A 9,170-nucleotide genomic window follows, 5' to 3' on the forward strand; every position below is an offset into this window, starting at 1 on the left:
TTTTTGTTTTTTGACTGTGACTTGTTCTTCATTTTATGGAACTGACTTGTGACTGTGGCTTGTGAAATCGTTTTTGTGACTTGTTTTGTGTGACTGTGTGGAACCCAGTTCAGCTACGGATTGATTGATTGATTGATTGATTGATTATGTGACTGCAGAAATGGATAAAAAAAACCCCATCCAAACAAGGACTATCATCAGTGCATGTAAGAAATTAATAATAATTTTAATTTTCATCATCTACAGTACTGTCTTATTTATTTTATAGTTCAGTACATTGATTATTGATTTCATTTTATGGATCAATGGTCTTGTTAGGTAGTAAAATTCCTGTTAAATTGCTGTTTTGGGGGTTTGAAGGTGACCCGGAAACTACAACTAATCCAGAAAGCGGCAGCTAGACTGGTGACTGGGAGCAGCCGCCAAGACCACATAACACCGGTCTTGAAAGACCTACATTGGCTCCCAGAACGTTTCCAAGCACAATTCAAAGTGTTGGTGCTGACTTTTAAAGCCCTAAACAGCCTCGGTCCAGTATACCTGAAGGAGCGTCTCCACCCCATCATTCTTTCCCCCCCCTTTTTTTTTAAAAAAAATAATATTTATTAAAGTTTCAAAAAAGTTACAAGAATAAAAGAAGAAAAAAGAAAAAAAGAAGCAAAAAAATACAAAATACAAAAAAGTAAAAACAATTAAAAACAAATCAACCTTTCCATGGCTTGACTTTCATTGACTTGTTTCCCTGACCTCCTCGCACCTCCCTTTTTTGTATTCTAGTTCAATTAGTTGTTTCAGCAAATCCTTTCCATTTTTGCTTTTATCTAAATAATTTATCTTAATATATTATAACTTTACATTCTCACCTGTTAACAATCCATCTTTAAATACTCCTTTATAACATTACTGCTAAAACCACATAACTTCATTCCAACATCCTTCTAAGATTCCTTAATTTTACAATATTTTTGTAGATAGTCTTTAAATTTCTTCCAATCTTCTTCTACCGACTCTTCTCCCAGGTCTCGGATTCTGCCAGTCATTTCCGCCAGCTCCATGTACTCCATCACCTTCATCTGCCATTCTTCCCGGGTGGGTAGATCTTGTGTCTTCCAATACTTTGTGATGAGTATTCTTGCTGCTGTTGTGGCATACATAAAAAAAGTTCTATCCTTCTTTAACACCAATTGGCCGACCATGCCCAGGAGAAAGGCCTCTGGTTTCTTCATCCACCCCCATCATTCTGCCCAGACAATGAGATCCAGCGCCGAGGGCCTTCTGACGGTTCTCACACTGTGAGAAGCCAAGTTACAGGGAACCAGGCAGAGGGCCTTTTTGGTAGTTGTGCCCGCCCTGTGGAACACCCTCCCACCAGATGTCAAAGAGAAAAACAACTAGCAGACTTTTAGAAGACATCTGAAGGCAGCCCTGTTTAGGGAAGCTTTTAATGTTTAATAGACTGTTCTATTTTAATATTCTGTTGGAAGCTGCCCAGAGTGGTTGGGGAAACCCAGCCAGATGGGCAGGGTGTAAATAATAAATTGTTGTTGTTGTTGTTTTTAAAAGTCTGGGATGGATTTATCCATTTTACATTACTTTCTGTGGGAAGGCATGCCTTGGTTTTGGAACGCTTTGGTTTTGGAACAGACTTCTGGAACAGATTAAGTTTGAGAACCAAGGTACCACTGTATTGTTAGGGCACTCACTCCAGCCTCCTTCCTATCCAATCAAGAAAACTTCAGTTACAATAACAGGTTTGGAATTGCCCAAGAAAGATGTTAGACTGTTTTTGTATGCCACAACTGCAGCTAGAATTTTGTTAGCTAAGAAGTGGAAAATGCAAGAAGTCCCAACAGTAGAGGAATGGCAGATGAAGATGATGGACTTTTCGGAGCTAGCTGACCTGACTGGAAGAGTCTGCGACCAGAAGGAGGAGGAGTACCAGGAGGAATGGATGAAATTCAGAGACTATTTAGTTAAATATGTTAAGATAACTTAATTGGAAAAACTTCCAAATGCCAGATAGGCTTAGGATTTGAATATGCAATGTTTGAGAATAACATGTTTAAATTTGAAATGAAAAGAAAGAAAGATATTAAGTGATTAAGTTAATTTTATGAGAAAATTAGTTTTGGAAAACTGTTACAATGATACACATTGAAATTCAGCTAGGGGGATTTGAGGAAGTCACGTAACAAAGTTACTATAAGATTGGATTAAGTATAATTAAGATGTATGTTTGTCTGTTTGTTTTAAAATTTTGGAAAAGCAATAAAAGAAAATGGGGGGTGGGCTTCAGTTACATCGCCTCTGCTTCATATGGGACAGATTAAGATCTTCTCTGGAATTAGGAAGAGGAGGGTTATTTCCCCTGCCCCTTGCATTTTATTGCAGATTTACACTTACCTGCCCAGGGGGGAAAGTTGAATGCTGAAAACCTGTTGTGCCTCTTAAACTGAAAGGCAAAATTCTCCTCCAAGAGTTTCATTTGTTTGTAATAAGAGACTTAAGATTGCTAGGCAGTTTAGCTGCCTGGGAATTTTTAGAAAAAATATGGGGGAATGTATTCTGAAGACGAGCCTCTTATCCACCCTTAGCTACTGAAGGTGTTGGCACCCCTGAAAGAAGTGTCAACACGTTTTTTTAGCTGTGCGTTGGCAGATCTAATTTAATGGGACAGCAAAAATAGATTCTACGTGCCCTAATGGTGGCTAAGAAGCTGAAACTGATGAATTGGAAGAACATAGATATTATTTCCCTTAATCCATGGCTTGGCAACATGATAATATTAGCAACATATGAACGGACTGCTTATAGATGCAGTTTCCAAAGATGCCGTTCTTTGGATAAGTACAATTATATTTCGGATGACTTTAAAGAGAATATATTAGGTTATTGATAAAGGTATTTATTTGTAACATTTGTATAGATGTATGGAAATGTAACTGAGTGTTTTTCTTTTAATTCACGCCCCCCCCCCTTTTTATCATTTTTTTTTTTAATATATAAATGAAATCCTTCCAATAAAATATCAACAATGACAATAATTGATATTGTACCTAGGACAGTGAGAGAGGGTTAGGGGGGGAGAGGCAGCCAGATGCCATTTGCAAAAGCACATCTGCAGCTATTTCTGTCTGCGATGGTTTCCACAGGGTTTAGAGGACGCGGAGAAATTGTTCCAACGCAAAAGTCTGCTTTCAAAAGCATGTTTCAAAAGCACGCCTGTTCTCAGAGAATACCTTGACATCTGCCGTCGCTGCAGAATGTTAAATGCTGCTGTGATTTTTCAGAGATGGCAAACCAATTCTGTTGTGGAACTTTCCATTCCGTTTCCCCTCCCCTTTCAGATTAGGGTTGACATCTCCTTTTTTCTTCTTCTTCTTCCATGGACGGACTCCTGTGCTATTGCTGACTATCTGACAGGCAGGCGTTGGTCAGGTAAAGGTTTCCTTACTACTGCATCTCGATCCAAGGGAAAGCTGCACACAGGGCAAAACTGGAATTCCAATCTGTTCTCTCACTGTTAAAGTAAATAAATAAATAGCTGCCATGGGTGGTGTAGCCTTATGAGGCTTTGCCCTCGGGCGGGAAAAATATTGCGTCCGGGAAAGGGAAGTGTTTGTTTGTTTTTGGACAGCCGCCAGGCCTGTCCCAAATGGACCACTATCCTTTCTTGAGGCCACTGATGCTTGCCCCATGTTTGGGAGCTGGGAGCTGCTTCCAGCAATTGTTGCTAGGTCAGCTGAACGTCTCCTTTGACGGGGTGCAGTAGCTACCTGCTCAGGAATCCACATGGTAGGAATTAGGTAGGCTGGGAAGCACACTCCATACCATCCTTGTGGGTGGATATGAGATGCTTGCCTTCCATAAGCCTGCCTGACACACGTCTGTGAGCCCCAGAGACACTACCTTCCCCTTCTGAAGGCCATACTAAGCCAGAAAGAGTTCCTGGCGTGGACTCAGGTGTAACGGTTTGGGCTGGGGACGTACATGTCAGATTGTCACTGGCGCTCTTTGACTCATTGACACAAAGCCAGCCAGTAATACGGTGAACCTAGCCTTATCTGTGCCATTCGTGCACAGGGTTATTACCAAGTTGGTGCTGTGGTTCAAGAAGGGCGTCAGTTAAGTTCTGGAGGCTCTGGGTGGAGCTCTACCAGGTGGAAGCAGGCTGGGGTGTAAGTGGGGTGCAATTTCCCTGATTTAATATCCCACACAAATACCCTCCTCTGCAGGGGTGTTGTAAGGCTATCCAGGGGCCCTGCAACCTTCTATAAAAACTGTATATGCAAAGGGAAAGAAAAGAAAATGAGAATATGTCCTCTTTCAATCCATGCTGGATTCTTGAGCCGTGCAAAGCGCCAGCGTCCAGGAGTGACGTGAGCAGGGCTGTAGTCTTGCATAGCAGGGCGGTGGACGTCTTGGGTCTCTTCCAACAAGGGTGGAGCATCTGGGCCGGTGTAGATCGGGTGTAGATCAGGTGTCACAGATGCCGGTGTCTTTAACAGCTGTAGATAACAGGACAGTCTCTGGCCGGTTTACCTGTCAAGAGAAGAGAAAAACAGACACGGCAGCGACTGTGCATTGATAGATAACATTCACACACAAGGCATAGTAACTCAAAGGGGATAGCATGGCAACCCAGTTTAATCCTGTTTCATGGGTTAAGTTTGCCAGCTGAGATTTTTTAAAAGCGCTAATTTGCAGAGCTCTCGTGGCCTGTAAGCCATGTTGCAAATTTCAGTTTTCATCTGCCAAGTTTGCTAGTGTCCAGTGTGTTCCCTTGCTTCTGGCAAAATATCAAATTCCTCAAAGTATCAGTTCCTATGTTGCAGCAGCGGCTCCTTTTTCAGAGTAAAATTGCACCTTAAAAAGAAAAACTTGACAAAGTTCACAGAAAGCATTCACTTGCTTTTTAAGAAAGTCACTCTTCAGGTTAGTGCTTAGGCAGGGGGTGGGTAACCCTTGGCCTTCTGGGTTTTTTGTCGCTTGACTGTAAATCCAGAAAGTGTGAGGTTCAGGGTAGCTGGTTGGCGAGAATGCAGCATTTTCCTCTTGGGATAGCAGCCAAGAGATAACGCTCTGAAGCTACCTCCAAGTGCACAAGGGGGGGAAAAGGCTGATGTCCTGTTACTTGCATGATTTTAAAAAAACAGTCTGTTCACATGCTTTCTGCAACAGTCTTTGAGCAAGAACAGAGATGAGAAGAAATCATTTTTGAGAAATCTTAGTCTGTGTGCTGTTGGATCAGGGCCAGGCAGCTTCTGGGAACCTGCGTTTGTTGGGCCTGGTTTACCCTAGTAAGTTTCTTCGTCGCCTCTCAGGGCCATGGCCTGTGCTCCCGGCTGGTGAGGTGGGGTCCAAGCCATGGGGTATCCCTGTTCTTGCCCTCTGCCTTGATTTTTTTGGAGTTCAGGGCTGGGCTTGTGGCTGTAACGCTGAGGCATTGGAACCTTGGTTACTGTTCCCAGCCTGTGGGGGTGGGGTGTGTTGGGCGTGGGGCCTGTGGGCATTCCATTTTCCCAGTGACCCTCTTGCCTGCAGATGGCGCACTGGCTTCTTCCCTAGGCGTCCTGCCCCTCCCGTGGACACCCTCCAGGATTGCATTTTTGACTGCTGGCCGGCTCTTTGAAGACAAACCCCTAATTTTGGCTGGGTCCTCTTCGAAAGAAGGATTCTGATTAAGGTGCTTGGAGGTCTGTGGTCCTGGGCGTCGGATGACTCCAGGGGGTCATACACTCGGTGGGGTGGGGCCATCAAAGTGGAGTTTTAGCTGCCTCAATTGCAACATCAGTATTGTCCGCTGCCCTGAGGGCATTTATCTTGCGGATTTCCTCAATGGTCAGTATTGTAATCCTAGGGTTTTTAATCCCTTGGGTTTAATTGTCTCTTTTTTAACAGTTCTGTCCCATGCGGCTCTCAAAGCCTTCTGCTCTGTTTCTTTCTGTCTGCCAATTCACATCCTTGCATTGTGCTGCTTCTAGAACCAAGAAGTCATAGAATCATAGAGTTGGAAGAGACCACAAGGGCCATCGAGTCCAACCCCCTGCCAAGCAGGAAACACCATCAGAGCACTCCTGACATATGGTTGTCAAGCCTCTGCTTAAAGACCTCCAAAGAAGGAGACTCCACCACACTCCTTGGCAGCAAATTCCACTGTCGAACAGCTCTTACTGTCAGGAAGTTCTTCCTAATGTTTAGGTGGAATCTTCTTTCTTGTAGTTTGGAACCATTGCTCCGTGTCCGCTTCTCTGGTCACATCCAGCTCACTCTTTTGGATTGCTTACTGGCTCTATCTCACGCGGCTCTTTAAAATCTTCTGCTCTTTTCTTTCTGCCAATTCACATACTGAAATATTCTTTTGGACTGTCTGCTTGTCCATTTTCTCAGTTCCTTCTGAATTCACCATCCTCAACTTTCCTCCTTCTCTTTCTTCCTCAGTTTCTTTGCTTGGGGGTTGGGTAGGGGGAACCTCATTTAGCCCTGGTGCAGTTGCTGCATAGGGTGGAGGGGGGCTAATTATTCCTCCTTCCTCTTCTGGGTCTGGCAAGACTGCTGGGTTGTTGTTGTTGTTTAACTTGTACTTGCTGCCATACTGGGCACAGTTTTGGCTTGGGCTAATCACAGTTCTATTTTTCCTAAGCCATGGGGGACGGTCAGGAACTTCACATAAGTGTTGGAGTCTATTTTTTTCTCCAGGGTTTTAAAATCCCCAATCTTCTCCCCTTCGTGGCATCTTTTGGACACTGGGATACCGGGACACTAGGACACTCCCTCCTCCTAACGTCATTTCTCTCAGTCAGTCACAGACCACACGTTGCTTTCAACGTCTCATGCACTCAAAACATTCACTGGAGTGTCCCCACACGCACATTCAGAAAAACCCATGCACCTCCCCCAATCCCATTTTTACCAAAACCAAAACCACAACCGGCAGTGTTTCACGACTTCGGCCGGGGCCCAAGAGCACCTTTTTTCCTGCTTCTTCTGGGCACAAAACCAACAACTAACCGGCAGCGCTTAGACTTCGACCGGGGCCCAGCAGCACCCTTTACTGCTTTTTCTGGGCGACACCAAAACCAGTGGCACTTTTTCTACCCTACTGGTCGGGCTGATCAGGCCCTGTTTGTTTGCTCGCACCTATCCCTGTGGAGCTTGCTCCCACCTATACCCTGTGGAGCCTACCTTGTTCCTCGAGGTACCTTCTTTCGGCCGTTGCTTTTTCTCCGGTCCTTGCAGTGTGTCCACTCAGGAACGGGTGGCAATTCCTCCCACGAACTTGGCAGGAGGTGCACTGGAACTGCTGACACGAACCGAGCTGTTCACCGCAGGGACGCCTTGAACCCACATCCCTTATCCTCAGGGAATGTTGTTTTTCCCGGCCAAACGCACCAAGAAATGTAGCCTTATGAGGCTTTGCCCTCGGGTGGGAAAAGTATTGCGCCCGGGAAAGGGAGATGGGAGTCAACAGACACTCAAGGAATAGTTTCGGAGAAAAGGCTTTTATTTCTACCATCCATGAACTGGTAGAAGGAGCAAGTGTGATAGTTCACAAAAGCATGCACGAAGTTCACAGTCCTGTGCACAAGCATATATACCCCTTTTCAGTTCCCTCCCCCTTTCTCCTCCCTCAGGAGTCCTGCCCATGAGTTCCTCTGAGCATGAACAGAAAGCTGTCTTGGGACTATTGGACTCTTCCCAGGAAAGGGGGGTGAGAAGCCGAGGGGGTGGGTCAAGGAGCCCTGGTGGTTCAGCATGTCCAAGATGTTGCAACCGAATGAGATAAGATTTGTTTCTCAGGCCTGAGTATTCTTGGCAATGACAGAGCCTATTCATTAGCCTTTGAAAGTAACATTTTGCCTATGCACAGCATCTTGTGAGAATAAGCAGAGACAAGCAGAGAAAAGCTGTTTTGGATTTTTAGAAGACAAAAGGAATTTTGGACAGTTTTGAGGCCTGGGGTGATTATTGAAACCTGGGGTGATTTCAGACAGGATTTGGGTATCCTGTCCCTTCAGTGGCAAATCGTATCAGGACTATTGCAGGGGGTTGGAGTAGATGACCCTTGAGATTCCTTCCAACTCTACAATTCTATTATTCTACGACCATGGTTCAGGGGGGAGAATAGAATAGAATAGAATTTATTATTTATACCCCGTCCATCTGGCTGGGTTTCCCCAGCCACTCTGGGCGGCTTCCAACAAAGCATTACAATACAGTAGTCTGTTAAACATTAAAAGCTTCCGTAGATAATAATAATAATAATAATAATAATAATAATAATAATAATAATAATTATACCCTGCCCTCCCCAGCCAAGACCGGGCTCAGGGCGGCTAACAATCAATAATAAAAACAAGTTGATTAAAATACAACTTAAAAAACAAATTTAAAATACAATATTAAAACATTAAAATGCAGCCTCCTCACAGGAGGAGAAAGGAAAAAAGAAAGAGGGGGAGGGAATCAAATTGATTCCAAGACAAAGGCCAGGCGGAACAACTCTGTCTTATAGGCCCTGCAGAAAGAAATCAGATCCTGCAGGGCCCTGGTCTCATGAGACAGAGCGTTCCACGAGGCCAGAGCCAGTGTTGAAAAGGCCCTGGCTCTGGTTGAGGCTAATCTTACTTCCTTAGGACCTGGGACCTCTAGGGTGTTGCTATTTATGGACCTTTATTGAAGGATAATAAATTATTATTATTATTATTATTATTATTATTATTATTATTATTATGTCACCCTGAGCTCTGTGGATGAAAAGCAGGTGATGATTATAAAAGCACACAAGTAAGTGTGTGTTTGTGTCTTTTTGTGTGTGTGTGTGTGTAGGTGTAGGTGTTCCAACCAGGGAAGGAAACTCTTGGATGCAAATTTCAAGCTGCAGAATTCAAATGGAAGTTAAGCAGTAGAGGAATAGCACTTGGTAGATTGTGCCTCTGGGCATCAGAAGGCAGATAGGAGATCAAAGTTTGCATAAATGAGGAGGCAGCAGAATCTGGGAGCCTTTTGTTTTGTTTTGTTTCTTTCATCTACGCCCACCTTCAGGAAGGACAAATTAGTTCGTCCTGCCTTTTGATTTGCATCCACGTCGAAAATCCGCAAATGATCTGCCAGCGACATGGGGAGCCAGAGTACAGGGGCAACGTTCAGCCAACCTCTTTTGATGATAT

The 9,170-nt window shown here is 44.2% G+C and overlaps 1 long non-coding RNA gene across 1 annotated transcript; it reads right to left on the reverse strand.

Annotated features, from left to right (window-relative positions):
- Positions 1–6,795: 6,795 nt before the first annotated feature.
- LOC309349063 lies at positions 6,796–8,013 on the reverse strand. Its single transcript, XR_014159653.1, has 2 exons — positions 7,056–8,013; positions 6,796–6,978 (listed from the first exon to the last, which is right to left on the reverse strand). It is a non-coding gene; the product is annotated as an uncharacterized lncRNA (long non-coding RNA).
- Between the last annotated feature and the right edge of the window lie 1,157 nt (positions 8,014–9,170).

This window comes from Podarcis erhardii (genome assembly GCF_964252035.2).
Source record: "Podarcis erhardii genome assembly, chromosome: 8".
Classification (NCBI taxonomy): Eukaryota; Metazoa; Chordata; class Lepidosauria; order Squamata; family Lacertidae; genus Podarcis; species Podarcis erhardii.